The sequence below is a fragment of the Toxorhynchites rutilus genome, chromosome 3 (assembly GCF_029784135.1).
Source record: "Toxorhynchites rutilus septentrionalis strain SRP chromosome 3, ASM2978413v1, whole genome shotgun sequence".
NCBI classification, from domain to species: domain Eukaryota; kingdom Metazoa; phylum Arthropoda; class Insecta; order Diptera; family Culicidae; genus Toxorhynchites; species Toxorhynchites rutilus.
Window position 1 is genome coordinate 238,885,236 of NC_073746.1, and position 16,268 is coordinate 238,901,503.

A 16,268-nucleotide genomic window follows, 5' to 3' on the forward strand; every position below is an offset into this window, starting at 1 on the left:
CTCCACGGTTCTGAGAGAATGAGAGAGATGGGGCTAATATTACCAAACTGTTGAACTCACAATTGACGACGGTCACCGTGTGTGTTCATCCATCTGTTGTGGCATATTCATCGTGAAAATTATAAACAAAAACAACTGCTGGCTGGCCTCAACCCACACCGTGTGCAATGGGCGCCATTCTCCATCCCGCGCGCAAAACTGTGAAGGGTTGTTGTGCGATGGAGAGCGCTCGGTCGATGGTTCCGTGGGATCACCTCTTTTTTTCGTCGACAGATCGATTCACACTCGTGACGACGCTAAACTCATCTTCTATTGACGCAAATCGCTGGAAATATTCGCTCCGTAGAATGAGTAGGAGCGTTTCGGAGGAGTATCGGTTAACGGCATTGCCATTTAAATTGCGCTATTTTTTTCGACACGCACAACAGGCGAGATTGTCCTTTCTAAAGCCTTCGCAATAAATGCTAATCATTTAGGGTGATACTCGTAAAAACTGAATGTACTGTTACCTAATTGATGTGTATGTACGCGTCATCAAAGGCATAAGAGTTTGGTCAATTGCTTCGATATGATGCGAACATGCTTAGGGTCGTTTATTTCTAGAGTAAGCCGCTTGAAGTAAAATGATGGTAACTTTATGTTCAAAGGTGAAATCAAAAATGTATTTTGAAGTAAGATTTATCTCTAAACTCCTCTAGATTGTAACATTTGAGTTTAGTTCAAAACTATGAACCGATGATTTAAAGTTTGAAAAATTTGTTTTCAGCAAAACGCACAAGAATGGAACTGGGGGTAGGGCGAATGGAATTGTATCTTTGGAAAATGATGTTTTCTAAAACTTGAGAAATATACCGTTTTTCGAGATAATCGGTAACACGTTTCACAAAGAAAAAGTATTCCAATGTTTTCACTGAAATAAATACATACCTAAATGTTGAATATTTTTGTAACGCTGGTAAATCGGACATATGATGGGGGTAATACAGACAGGTAATGTAAAACAGCAGCATAGGTATTTATCCTTCGCGAGAGAAATAATTCAATTTCCTCTCTCTCATCTTTATCTATCCAGCAACTTAAATGTAAACAAATAGAGATAAAGGAAAAGAGCGCGATTTGAATGCTCATTCCATAGATAACTTTCAGTTTCTATCTGGACCCCACTGAAAGCTATTCATGTTAGTTATTCACAATTTTTGCCTTGGAAGTTAATTTATCTTTTTGGTACAACCGCTCCGATGTTATCTTTTTTTTTTTTTTTTTTTTTTTTTTTTTTTTTTTATTACCCTCCACTCACCCCCATCTCGAAGATACTCTGACTTGAGGATCCTAGAGTTGGGCTCCAGTTATTAAAAAAAAAAAAAAAATAAAAAGGACATAAACAAACATTTAGAAACGAGGTGAGTGGACAAAAACATGAAGAACAAAAATGTATGGACCCCAGTGAAAAAAAAAAAAAATTTTCTTTTAAGGGATCCATATAAGAGGAGAAACATAAAATAGAGAAAAAAACAAAACATGGAACATTAATTTCTCAAAATAGGGTACTGGCAAGCATACAACGATACATGGATTATTGTGGTTGATCGATCTATAATACGAAAACATTGGTCATTGATTTGAGATATTGTTTTAATTTCTTTTTAAAATTATCAGAACGTGTGATAGTTCGAATTTCAGATGGCAAGGCATTAAAACGAGATGGTCCATAAAACAGAATGCGTTGCTGACCAACATTAGTTGTTGCTCTACTTCGCATTAAATTTTGTGCTTGTCGTGTGATGTGTTGATGATTTACTATAGGTATTGTCAAGTTATGGTGAATATCATTGTCATTAATAACGCTGTGGATAAGTTTGATAGTCTGAAATTCGCGTAGTCCAAGAAGAGGCAGTATTTTATGAGAATCGTCGGAATATAAGTCTAACGTTGGATGGAGGATTGGTAGTTTGTATATTATTTTCAGACACCTATTTTGCAACACTTGTAGTTTTTTAAGTTTCGTTTTACATGCGTGTCCCCAAACCACTATTCCATATTGCAGTAATGAGTGAATACATGCAAAATAAAAATTTTTCAACGGTCTCTGTGATACAAAGTAGGATACTCTTTTCAATATACCACAAAGTGAGGAGATTTTTCTTTCTAAAGAATTTATTTGTTGTGTCCATGATAAACCTGTATCTAAATGTATTCCAAGGTATTTAAAATGGTCTTACCTATCGAATTGCAACATTTTGACGTAGGACACGTCTTTCAGTGAGGGCCCAAATCAGCAAACAGGTAGCGTTTTCATGAAATAATGTTAACGTTAATAACTATTTTTACTGCAAACAGATTTTGATGTTGTGTATACCAATCGAATCGGGGATTCTCGGAGATTTGATTAATACATTACAATCCCTTAGACTGTGAATGGTTTGAATTTATGGAAGCATTCTCATTTTCATATACACGTGTGCTGTTCATTTGTGAGCTTACCTACCCGTATCGCCGATAAGATTGCATGCATCGTCGAGGGATCATTTTTATATACCACTGCACAATGGTCCAGGAGATGCATTTAAGTAGAAATTAGCATTTAGAGCTCGACGGTTATTCTCTAGACAGAAACTGTCTTCGACAAAGTTGTTACATATGATAGAGCGCTCATTTTTATGTTATCAAAAATAGGGTGACCAAAATTGTCGATGAAATGAAAAAATATAACTTTCTTATCTTTATAGATAGAGCTAAACATAGTTCGACAATGTTGTAGTCCCAGTTATTTGAGACATCTTTGTAAAACAAAGGTTTTAGTATCTCTTGAAATAAAAACATATAGCGCATTTTTTCTAAGTTGCGTTAGGGTCACCATGAAAAAAACGGTTTTTGTACTCTAACTTTTATATTTCAAATTCTACATTAAAATTATCTTCGTACGTCTTTAGGAGCTTATCAATACCAATATTTTGCGATGCAGAATTTGTCAATATCTTAATCTTGCTCATTGATGATAATGCAATTTAGTTAAAAAACAACTTTGTGGCAGATATTTATTCTTCAGACAAAAACTGTCTTCGACAAAGTTGTTACATATGATAGAGCGCTCATTTTTATGTTATCAAAAATAGGGTGACCAAAACTGTCGATGAAATAAAAAATCTAACTTTCTTATCTTTATAGATATAGGTAAACACAGTTCGACAATGTTGTAGCCCCAATTATTTTAAATAACTTTGTGGAACAAAGCTTTTTTCTATCTTTTAATATAATCGATTTAGCGATTTTTCCTCAGTTGCATTAGGGTGACCATTAAAAAGCGGGGTTTTCTGCACTAACTTTTATATTTCAAATTCTACATCAAAAGTGTCTTCATACGACTTTTAGAGCTTATCAAAAACAACATTTTGCGATGCAGAACTTGTTAATATCTTAATCCTACTCAAAGTGATTGATGGTTTTTTTTATCCAAGACTCATGATTTCAATATTAATTTACTCAAACACGAAAAATAACATAGTTTTCTAAATCACACATCGTGTAGAGTGAATTATGTTCTTTCAAATGCCGCCAATAAACTTTGTTTATGTTTGCCCCAGAAAGAATGACAAGCAATTGAAGAGAGAGTATTTTTTAAAAGTCTTTCGAAGACAGTTTGTATGTAGAATTTGAAATATAAAAGTTAGAGTATAAAAACGGTTTTTTTCATGGTGATGGTTTTTTCATTTCATCGACAATTTTGTTCACCCTATTTTTGATATCATGAAAATGAGCGCTCTATCATATGTAACAACTTTGTCGAAGACAGTTTTTGTCTAGAGAATAACCGTCGCACGTTGATCGGTCGCTCGAAATGCATAAGCAGAGAACAAACACAGCAGAATGTGAACGGACATTGGAGAGATGAAAAATTGGAATGTCAGCCCCACCCGACGGCAAATTATTTAAACGGTCTGAATGTAAAAGTGGTGAAATTTGGAAAATCGTTTTTTTTATGCCAAATGACTCGAAAAGGCGTCGTCTTCCAATGTCTCTCGGCTTCAACTCATATGGGACCCAATTGTCTTGTTTTTGAATCATTCCGAGTTGCTTTAAACGATGTAAAATTGCTTGTTGTGATACTACCAACATTTCTGCAAGTTCTTCTTGTGCCTGACATGGATCTTCATCGAGTAACTTCTCCAATTCGTCATCTCCGATTTTTTTGTGCCCCGAGGCGCTCCTCATCTTTGAGGTCAAAATTCCACTTTGGAAACCAACCAAGCTATGTAACTTTCCACAAGAATCCGTTGTGTCTTAGCTGCTGTCTTCTTTTGTTTGCAGTAATGCAAAAGAATTCCCCGCAAAAACGGCTTTTTTGGAACGAAATTTCCCTTTTTGGAGTGATGGGAAAAATGCTGTTTTGTCTTTGAGGATTTAATACGCACTGATACTTGCTGCCTCAACCCTTATCTTTATAAAAGGTTGTGTTCAGTGTTGTCCGATGTGTATGTTTGAAATGGCAAACTTATTTGTACACCCAATACAAAAGAAGAAAAAGAAAAACGGGTGACTGAGAACGCCACACGGTGGTGATTCTGGGAACTTTTTGATCAAGGTAATATTCTAAAACTAGAAACTTGTGGCTTCGAAATGCTGTTTATTGAATCTTCATGCATTAATTTAGTTTCAAAATCAATTAAAAAATTCCGAAGTCGCACTTTGCTCTCTTATTTTGTTGTTGTGTAAATTCCAGAAAAACTTGCATTTTCAGCTCCATTTTCAAGCAAACATGTATTCACTTAGTTTAAAAACATCAGCAATCTAAATCACTTTAGCACGAAGCCTTCTGTTCGAAAAGGCATTATCTTCCACTTCTATAAATAAAACCGTTACCATAAAATTCGGTCGCATTAGTTTTTTTCGTCGGCAAAATTCATATTTCAACAATACAATAACAAATTGTTGTGAAATTTCTCATAACATTTGAAAATCCTCATTTCCGTCGGCACAAGAGTGATACGATATGGCGGAAAATATTGCTAATCATGAAAAAAGTGTAATTCAGATCAACTATCTCGAAAGAATCGGTCGATGTAATACAAGTATTATGAAAAATATGCGAAACAAATAAAGGAGCAACATCACCTCAGCCCTTCGAGAATTAGTACGAAAATATGTTTTAACGCTGCTATAATTTTTAAAAAATTTTCACGAAGAATTTAAAGAAAAGTAAAAGCAAAAAAAAATAAACAACAGCGATATGGACCATTGAGTAGTCGTTCGTTTCAACATTTTTGATGGACCCAGATCGAATTTAGAAAACTCCCTTCGGGCCCGAGGAAGGCAGCCCAATGTGCCGGTGAGAGATGTGTTGGCTCGGTTAGACCTTGATTACATGTCCCAAATATATGTTTTCCTTAAAGATATCGATCTTCGAGTGTGATTGTTCTTACATCCTTTCCCCCCATTTTCCCCTCCTTTTCGTCCTTCGCGAGCTATCGGTTCCCTAACATTAGAATAAGTTAAATTGTTAATACATATTAGATGTGAGGATAGTTTAAGAATTCAGTGTGATGTGTGAGTATGAATGTGAAAGTGAGTGTGAGTGTGAGTGGGAACATGGTTACAATCTCCTTACATCCCATCCTTTTCCTAAGGAAAATGAGTCACCCTTCTAAACTCGAGTCGACCGCGAGTAATCGGTTTCCTATTTCATTAACCGTAGAATTAAGAAAACATGTTAATAGTAAAAGTATAGTTGAGAGTTTGGCTTCTTTAAGCCTATGTAACTGAGCCTGTACAAATAAACGAATTATAAAAAAAAACATTTTTGATGGTGGTTACACTTAAATCATTCATACAAACATACATAAAGCTTTCCTTCGTTGCAAATTCGCATATGTGAATCCAATGAACCTTTAATGAATTGCAGGATGAGAATTTTATTGCATAAATTAATCACAAAGTTATTTCTTTTGAGCGAAGAAATGGACGATGGACGAAAACTGGTGAAATCTCCAAAAATTCTCTCAAAGTATGTAATCTTATTTTTTTGCATTCTCAAGAAAATCTTTATATTTTTATCGAGGGTACTTGGCAGCAGAAGATATTAGTTATTCAGTAGCCCAGTTAACCCATTGAGTGATAATCTAATTTGGGAAACGGTTTGGAGAGCGAAGTATGGTCCTTGGGAAAAGTCCAACGTAGTATTAACACTTTAAAGACCGCTCACGCTCACTTTTCTCATGTTTCGCGTTCTCTCGTTATGGATGGTTCTCGAAATAACCCGTGTTTTCTACACTTGATGGTTAAATCCTTGGTTTGCCAAGAATGGCTCGCTTTCGTCTCATCCACACCGAAGGAAACGATCTCGTTCGTGGAATCCGAACAAATGAAGCGGTCCTTAATGTGTTAATTGCGTTATTTTTATAAGTACTTAGTTGAGATTTCTATGCCGAATAACACGCCTTAAATGTATTCTGAGTGGCAGGCTCTAGACGCGCTACCACAGTGCAAATCGGAGAAAATTTCTTTGACGAAAAATTTGGAACTGGAATCGAACCCCCGGCATGTTATGTTTAACGCTTACCACTCGGCCATGGGATCACTATAAATGTTATTCTATACCACTTCTATGTTACACCAAGGTCAACCTGTTCTGGCAATTGTTCTAAAAGCTCAGCAAGCATTTACAGTGCATTTTTCACATCGATGTGTCTGACTGAATCACAATCATACATCGTGTGTGGCGTAGAATGCCTCGTGTAGATCCTCTCCATAAATAATTGGTTTCCCCTTCGTGAACAATCATAAGCTATGGTTCTGTTCGGTCCAATAACCTCCAATTCAGAATACTTTCGCTGCGGCTGCTGATGGTCGCGCCATGTGGCAATAATCTCCATTCCAACAATTAGCCGGAGGTTGATTTATTTTCGCCGTCATCGAAACTCTCCACAAAGGTTCTGCTGCACGTTGTGAATGTGGTGCTATTTGCTCTTCACTCAACCGCGAGATGTCTTCAATGGGGGTGATACTGGCGTTGCAGTAACCGAATAGAAACTGTTTGCGGTTCATGATCCGGAGAAGCGAAACCGGCAATTACACCTGCCAATGACACATCGATTTCCTCCGACTATGAACAATCTCTGCGCCAAAACTAACATGGCATACGAAAAAAAAAACCTAAATAGTAATTATAACGCGTTTGTGCACGCGAGAGAGACTGTCATGTAGCATAGACATGTATCTGGCGATTTAATACCCGCTTTGCACTGGCATTAGCAAGATACTTGCTTAGTGAAGAGAATGTAAATTAACTGTTTTCATTGGATGCACAATGATATGCGCGAATAATTGTACATAGTCAATCGCACAGGTCGTGGGACTTTGACGATGATGATGTCTCTGTTTGAAAATGTTTGAAAATTAGGCAATAAACAGATTTATCAATTTCGTGGTTCGGAAGAACTTCAAAACTGTCAAACTAGTGATATATTTAGTTTTATGTCATTTAAAAAAAACGGATATTTTGACAAGCGAACAACGCCTGTTTGATCCTCTAAGTAGAAAATCAAAACCAATAATATTTACACTCCAATTATTCCCACCTCATATCCCATCTACTAACCCCGAGTAACCGCGGTTAACGGGTTTCACCCATACTAACAAACTATCTCGAACAATCTAGTCGCCCTTTGTCCCAATGCACATTTTCCGACATAGCAACAACAACACGCTTATTATGATTTTTTCTGCACATGACGTGCGCGCGCTGATTGGCTGATTGGTATTACAACGCAACGAGCTGACGCAACCGCGCGGATATAAAAGGAAGCAGTCTTGAGCGAAGCGGGTTTATTCAAGAGATGAATGAACTCTCAGAGTTTAAACCCTTGAAAGAGTTTACAGAAGCCGATCCTATACAGTCCATTGCGCCACGTGAAATGGGCCAGTGCCCTGGAGAGTACCTCAGCTGAGGTTACTAATTGGAAGAAGGAAGCTTCAACCGAAGCTTGGTGCCGGTCCTCAGGAGGAAACTCTGAGGATTTCCTGTCGTCCATCCGTGCAAGTGTTCAACCGAACAACGCCTAAGGTTTGTTGTGGATGTCAGATGTCAATAAGTCACCAAGAACATGCAGTTTAACGTCGCTGGACTTTTTCTTGTGGGAATGCAAATAATCTTGTTTACACGAACAATCCATCATTCTTCAAGTCGTGGATTTTACTTTACTTTCCAAACCATGAAATAAAAAAAAAACCTTTATTATTCAATGTAGCAATGACAGCAATGATTTGGTTTAAATTCAGGAGAATGCAAAAGCAAAGTTTAGTTTACGAAAAAGGTCAAGAAATCAAGGCAGATCGAAATCTACCTGCTAGATCGAATATGATATTCGACGAAGTTTTTCGAAGGTCAATGGATTTTCAAGGTAAAATGAAGTAATTGATACACAATGGAAAATGCTAAAAAATTAAACCTAATACAGTGGGGGCAGGTTTACCATATCTACAGAATGTGAAGCCGATCTGGCGTGGAGGTAACATCCATACTTCTCACGCTCAAGATCACGAGTTCAATTCTCACTCCCGACATTCTTCCAAAATGGAAGGTAAAAGTGACGAACCAGCCAGAAGCGTTGAAAGTCACTATAATACAGAAAAAAAAAAAAAAAAAAAAATATCTACAGAATAATCTGTACAGAATTTTACAGATTTTTCCGATGTTTATACCAAGAATCAGTAGATACAGACTACAGATTTTTTAGGTTTTCATACAGATTTACAGATTTTTCAAAATAACGATCCAATGTTAGTTGAGGCTTGATTTCAATTTAATTTTTCCCATCATATAGCATTCGAATTAGTTTGAATGAAAGTCATTTTGGCATTCATATGTATCGTGAAGTACTGCTTTCTCATATTCAATCTAAGGCGAAAAGAGGCAAAAATCTGCATCATCGGCAAGCTTTACAATGTATAAATAACACTGTTTATCTTTTTCCAGCTGAAGCACAGTAAATGCGAATTTATACGTAGATACCACCAAAATCGTCCAATTCATAATAACTATGCCGAACAATTGTACTGAAGCTAAGATTATGCTTCAAAATTTAGCTTAAAAATTTAATACAGATATCGATACAGATTTTCTGAGAAAAAACTAATGTATAAAGATTATTTGAGACCAAAAACCAAAACCCAGATATTGTGGCATTCCTGGTGGGGGTGGTTGATTTTTTCACTTCGAAAATTGATGAAACCTATGGTGACCTATGGGGTAGTGGGGGCAAAGTGGTCACCTGCTTGTTTGATAGTATACCTGTTGACTATTGACACCGTATTGATACTCACCTTATGTTTGAAGAATTTAGTGACTTTTGAGTCACCCTATACTTCAATAGTACTGTCACATGTCAAAATATAAATCAAAAAACAGAAATTGCTCTCACGATAACCATTCGGCAGTAGTTCTGTGCGCATGGTATCTAAGGAATTTCTCGTAAAATTTAGTTTATTCAATCTGATATGTTGGACAAATCATCAGTTTGGACGACTGTTCACATATTCTAGGAGAGGTGAGCAGATTTTTTGTTCAATCTCAGCGATTAATTAGCATACAAATTACTTTGATGTTTGGTGGCAAAGTGGTCATAGGTGCAGAACGACTTACAATGTTCTGTTTACTAATATACCTCATTACATTCTGCTCTTGAATAGGTTCCTTTTGTGGCTTTGACCCTGGAAAATATGCCACTCCAACTAAACCAAGCCTCATTTTGCGGAACGTTATGTGTTTCTTACAACGTTTTTGTATGTATCTTATTTCATACATGTACCTACTATATCGAATATGATTTGAACAAATTTGGACGAAAAAACGCATAAATCTATCACATTTAGCTTGATATGTGTGAGTGACCACTTTGCCCTCACTAGGTGACTACTTTACCTCCAAGCAAAAAAAAGATCGATTTTTCATCTTTTTTTCTATTGATGAAAAATGTACTATTTTGAGTTTTTATAGTAAAAGCCGTATGCTATCTTGAACAACAATGAGGAAATGGACATATTCCTTAGGGTGACCACTATGCCCCCACTTCCCCTAATCGCGAAAAGACTTTCATAATTGTGCACCAGCTTCATGTTACTGAACACCGCTGGAATATTTTCATTGGGACTATGTTAATTGTGAAGTTTATGTCAGCAAAACAGCAGCTCTTGATAAATACGATGCCACCGCAAGGTTGACGTAGAACTACCGTTGGCTTAGCAATCATTTGTTTGAAGTTGCATCTAAATCCATTCTCATCCAAATCCAATCCATTTTGAAAGATTTCTGGAAAGTCCAAGCAAGTGCAAACATAGAGCTTCTTTCGTGCATGTTCTGCGGATGCATTCTGAGGTGAAAAATTTTGCACGTTTGTACAACATAGAAACGGAATTGACCAGAGCGAGCATAATCGGCCCATCCAACAATCATGAGAGATATAGTTTTTTTTAGTGATTTCAATAGTTTATTTTCAAAGCAATACCTGAGCAATTCAAACAAATTTTTGGATATGTATGTAACAAACATCATTCATAGACCTTTCATCTTTCGAATGAAATGTTTGTCATACCACTTCCCTCAACTGACAGAGATAAAATCTCACCGCACTATGTTGGTTTCACAAATATGAATAATTGGCTGATACTAAGGTGATAAGCCATGAAGACAATGTTTTTTAAAAAAAACATTGTTGAGTGATACCAACTACAATCAATACGTTTGAACAGAGCTCTGAATTAGAAACGGTTCTAATGTGCATTCTACCTTACCCGCTATATTCTCCAGACATTGCTCCCTCAGATTACTACTTATTCCAGTCCATTGCATCTACCCTTTTTGAAGACAGATTCCGATCTCATAAAGAAATCAAAATTGGCTTCATAACTGGATGTCTTCAGAACAACCACACTTCTACCAGCGTGGAATCCGTGTAATGCTCGTAAGATTAGCCGAGTAGGCGAAATATTTGGTGGATCGAAATGTAAAGTTGTTTCCGCGCATTCGTTTGTCTTTTATCAGCTGACTGTGTACTTCAAAGTCCTGCCAAAAACATTCAGCCTTATTCTTGTTTACGGACGTATCTGACATCCGTTCGAACGACTCAATTCGAACATATTCGTAAAAGACACTCTCGTTTTCGACTTTCGAGACTTTTTTAGAACCTAAAACTGTTGATGTAATCATCTTTTCTAAACAATTAGAAACATAGAGCAGTGCGAGGATGAGAGATATATGGATAGTTGTATGGTGAAATCGATGTGAACAGTTATATATTTCGCACTGAACGAAATCAAACGAAAACTGGAGCTGAGCGAATCACTCGAATGAAGAATTTTGTATGGATCGAATTGCGTTGAACGAATACAGGAATACGAATGAACAAACTTTCCAACGTATTTGTTTCTTACTTTAAACAAGAATAAGGGTGATTGTAGGATTAAAATGACTTGTTTACTCATAAATAATATTTTCGTTCTTGTAATTTACATGCTTCCTGTATTTCAAAAGAGTAACAACGCAACAGTTGTTACCAAAAACATTTGCAAAGTACATAGCGGACTCGATTATATACAGTATAGGGGAAGGTAGTCCTAATCCGACCGGTGGCACTGAACCATCCTCCCCAAGGACCTCTGGAATGGCACTATCTACCGAATGTTTAGTGATGTGAAAATGAAAGGTGTCACAACGCTGATAATTTGGTTGTATGGTGACCTTTTTCCTGCTCCCTTCATTATAGCGTTTTGTCGCCGTTTTGTGTTCAAAAAAGGTGCTCAAAAAAGAAAAAGGTAAATTTTTGACCTGTACTGGAAATGAGATAAATGTTCTTGTAGATGTCGAAAAATTACAATACTAGTAAATTTGGATTGCTTATGGGCTGTTTTCAAAACAAGCTATGTAAATTGAATCTACCTGTTGTCTGTGCCAACTCGTCTTAGGAGTTGGCAACACTATCTCAGATAGCAGTGAAACGTTATGTGTGTAAACACATGGGTTTTTAGGCATCTTGCATACTCGAAATATTAAAAAAAAATTTAACTACTTTTTGAACCGACCTGGAAAAGATCTTCCGTTAATTCAGGTGCTTTGGATACCGAGGGAACGCATTTGCCTATTATTCGTCTTTGATTAACTCCCATCCACCACTGGCAGCGTGAGCGTGTTAAAGCATGTCTGCGATTGTGTGTTTATGTGTGCATATGCGCATATGCGCATACCTGTGTGGGGGCGTTTGTAGTCGCGTGTTGACCGCTGATCGTTAAGCGTTAAGCGCTAAACGTTAAGCGTTAAACATTAAGAGTTAAGCGTTAAGCGTTTAGCGTTAAGCGTTAATCATTCTGCGTTAACCGTTGAGCTCTACTGCCCATGATTGCATAGGAGACGTAATCGACAATACCATTAGTGTTGGGAAAATGCATTTTTGTTGTTTTTTGGCCTACAAGCATAACCATGTAAATTTCCGATGAAATGATCTGTCCAGTTGAAGGATATTATCGGAAAAAGAGGGCCTATAATTATTACATATTTTTAACATTATAACATTTTTTTTTTCCATTTGGAAAACGCTTGCGTCTATTTATGCGGACAATCAGTTGTTACAATGAACATTTGTCCGCATAGCTAGACGTAATCACCAGGTTGCTCTGTTTGTAGCGTTAGTATTTACAATTCCGATAATATTCAAAACGTCTCCGTCGGCAGTTTCAGTTGTTCAGCCCTATTCTGTATTCCGACGGATTTCCATTTCGTTCGAAACCATTATTACGTTCGAGTTATAATTTCGAATGCTCTATTTCGAACGTTTTGCCCGTTGAATGTTCGAAGGGGAACAGATCGAACGAAATGCAAAAACAACTCGAACGGAATACAGAATGGTATTTTATCAAGTCGTTCGAAATATTTCGAATCGATCGAAATACAGAATAGGGGTGGTTATCGGATAAAATCAAAAAGGTTTGGAAGAAATTTAGTGAAATGTCTGGAAAAGATGCTCTTGATTTGTTGCGTCTATGACAGTCCTTTTTTCTGAAGAATACTCTGGGATATGATAAGAACAGCAGGTTCGTGTTTTTTCAATTAATTTAATTTGTAAAGGCAATCTTCAATTTTGGTAATTTAAGCTACATGATTTACCGATATCACGATGAATCGCATAAAGATGGTGGAGTGACTTAAACTAACGGTATGATTAAATGCTGAGTATGTGGAATAATTCGATGTCGTATCCGAGGAGTTATAATACTAAGAACCAATATTATTTTAATTTTTCTACTGATCTGATTGTTTCATTATCTACTTGAAGATTCAAATGCAGAAATTTAGGTAATTTTAACATTAATAAACACAATTGCTTCTCTGTGTTCATAACAGTGCATTGTACAAAAAATAGTAATTATATGATCAGCGTTTCAATGGTTTCTTATATTCATCTATTAAGAAACACCAAGTAATAAGACACTATCGTGACAGACATGTTTGGACTCTACAAAGAATGTGATTCAAATGTAGATTTAGCTTATAGCACATAATACTGACAATTGTTGATTTTCGGACGATGTATGAAAGCTGTATGGAACTACGTCTGTTATGCGGACAAACAATGATTTTTCAGAAACGTTTCTTCAAAATTACTCAAATGTTTTCGAACAAAAAATGTGTGTTTGTGTGTTGAGCAAACGTATTACATTGTGTAGAATGCGAAACAGCGAAAAAGTCGATTTTGTTCATTTTGTCGCTTACGTATCCTATACAAACATGGGCAGTCTAAGCGTTAAGTGTTGAGCATTCAACAATAGGCGTTGAGCGTTCCATTTCCATTTCCGTTTCCGTTTTTGTTTCCGTTCCCGTTTCCGTTTGTGCATGTGGACTACCACCATTTCGCTTTAACATGATCTTCGCCTCTCTTTCATCGTCTATCTCCACTTCACAAATTCCGTTTTCGGTCGATTCCAATGAAGCGGAAACCACCATCTTCGATACAATATTTGACTTCCGCTGTTAAGGATATACACCTAATGGGCATATCGTAAGAGTTTTCCCTCGTTGCTAGTCGCAAACCGGAAGTCAAGTCACGTTTATATTTGTTTTCCACTCGCTAGTCATTTTCACCTATTACCTATACAATTGGGGATTTATGTCATTTCCGGCAAATTGGGATTAGGTTCGCTGAAAAACCTGAGAGTCGGAACAGAACCATGGGGGAAGGTGGTCGGTTTAGGACCACCATTTTTGAAAGTGTCGAAAAAAGGGGTGTCCGATATGACCTCTGCTTTTCCCTTTTTTAACACTCATGGACCACGCCGATCGGTAGATAACATAGTTAAAGAGTTGCATTTCAATACTGACATTGTTAAAACAAGAATTTTATGTCATGAATTACCGTTGCAATTTAGGATGTCGGGTCAGGGCCACTCTCCCCTATAATCAAAACCTGGATATAATCGAGTAAAAAAAATTTTATTAATCGTTTTTTATGTTTATATATTTTTTTTAATACAAAAGAAGAATTTAATTTTAGATTCATCCCATTAAAGTCATAAAATACCTTTCTCATAAAAAAAATCCGAATTCATTCGGGAGATGATAGAGGATCACATTTGATGAAAAAAATCGTTCTACGCATATGTTCGAATTTCAACAAGGACGGAGTTATGGAACTTTTTGTTTGTTACGGACTCTGTTGCCTCAAACTGTCGCTACATTAAAAAGTACGCTACAGAAGACGATTCTGTTGCTTACATTAGAATAAAATAAGTAAAAAAACATTTTAAGTTAAACGGTTTAATTGTGATTAAACATAATGATTTACTAAAAGCTAAAAAATAATTAGGCAAATAAGAGTTAGCAGTTATCGCACCTTTCCTTCATTAGTCTAGGACATTGATAAGACTAAAATAAAACCGTGGGACATATGACGAAGTCGCTAATTGTGGATAATGGAAATCCAACGTGCCCCACGATTTTATTTTAGTCTTATCAATGCCCTAGACTAATGAAGGAGAGGTGTGATAATTGCTAACTCTTATTTGCCTAATTATTTTCTAGCTTTTAGTACATTATTATGTTTAATCACAATTAAACCGTTTATCTTAAAAAGTTTTTTTTACTTATTTTATTTTCTAGTTTTTAGTACGTTATCTATATTTTTAGTACATTATCGATATTTCTCTACAATAAAACCATTGTACTGCATTCTATCAGTCAAATAATTTCATTTGATACCGATATTGAGTGGATTGCAGAAAATAAATAGTGGGTTCTCCAAGTCATGTTCGTTCGTTTGATACACATATCTCAATCAACCTTTTTTTGAGATGATATGGAATCAGCTATTTTGTAGCGGCGGCCAAATTGGATTTTTCAAGATAAGCAGTTTTAAAATGATAGCAGAGATAACGGTGTTTTATAAATTCGGTCAGTTCGTATTGGTCAAATTTCTATCAATGTGGGACAACCCTACAGACATACAAACAGTTCAAGCTAGATAAAACCGTGTAATAAAGTAATTTTCTATTTAGTGATTGTGGCCATCTTGGATTTGGATTTTTCATGATCTACTGTGATCTACTATTCAAGCCCTTTCATTTGATACACATATTAATCGGGTTTTGAGAAAATGTATAGGCCGCCATTTTGTAGTGGCAGCCATCTTGGATTTGCATTTTTCATCAATAACTGTGTTCTACTAGTCAAGCCCTTTCATTTGATACTCATATTAATGAGGTTTTGATAAAATATGTAGTACGCCATTTTGTGATGGCAGCCATCTTGGGTTTGTATTTTTCCAAAATAATTGTGTTCTACTAGTGAAGACCTTTCGTTTGATACCTATATTAACGGGGTTTTGGCATAATATGTAGTCCGCCATTTGGTAGTGGCAGCCATCTTAGATTTTCGTTTTTCATGAATAACCGTGTTCTACTAGTCAAGCCCTTTCATTTGATACCCATATTGATGGGGTTATGGAAAAACCCATATTGATAAGCTTTTGAGAAAATATGTAATCCGCCATTTTTAACGGCCGCCATCTTGGATTTCCAAAATCATGAAATACGCAGTTTTATAATGACTACAGAGATAAAGGTGTGTTCCGAATTTCAGATCAATCGGCCAACAGAAAGGGGGTCAAATTTCTATTAATGTGGTAAAGTGCTACAGACGAACATGTTACAAACATACAAACAGACTAAATTTGTATTAGTTTGCCCTAACTAAGATTAGTTAGGGCAAACTAAATAAAACCTAAATAAAAATG

The 16,268-nt window shown here is 36.3% G+C and overlaps 1 protein-coding gene across 1 annotated transcript in view; it reads left to right on the forward strand.

Moving 5' to 3' along the window:
• LOC129775296 (nuclear protein localization protein 4 homolog) overlaps positions 1-16,268 on the forward strand; it is a 48,070-nt gene that overhangs the window by 29,101 nt on the left and 2,701 nt on the right. The gene's annotated exons all lie outside the window — the stretch shown is intronic.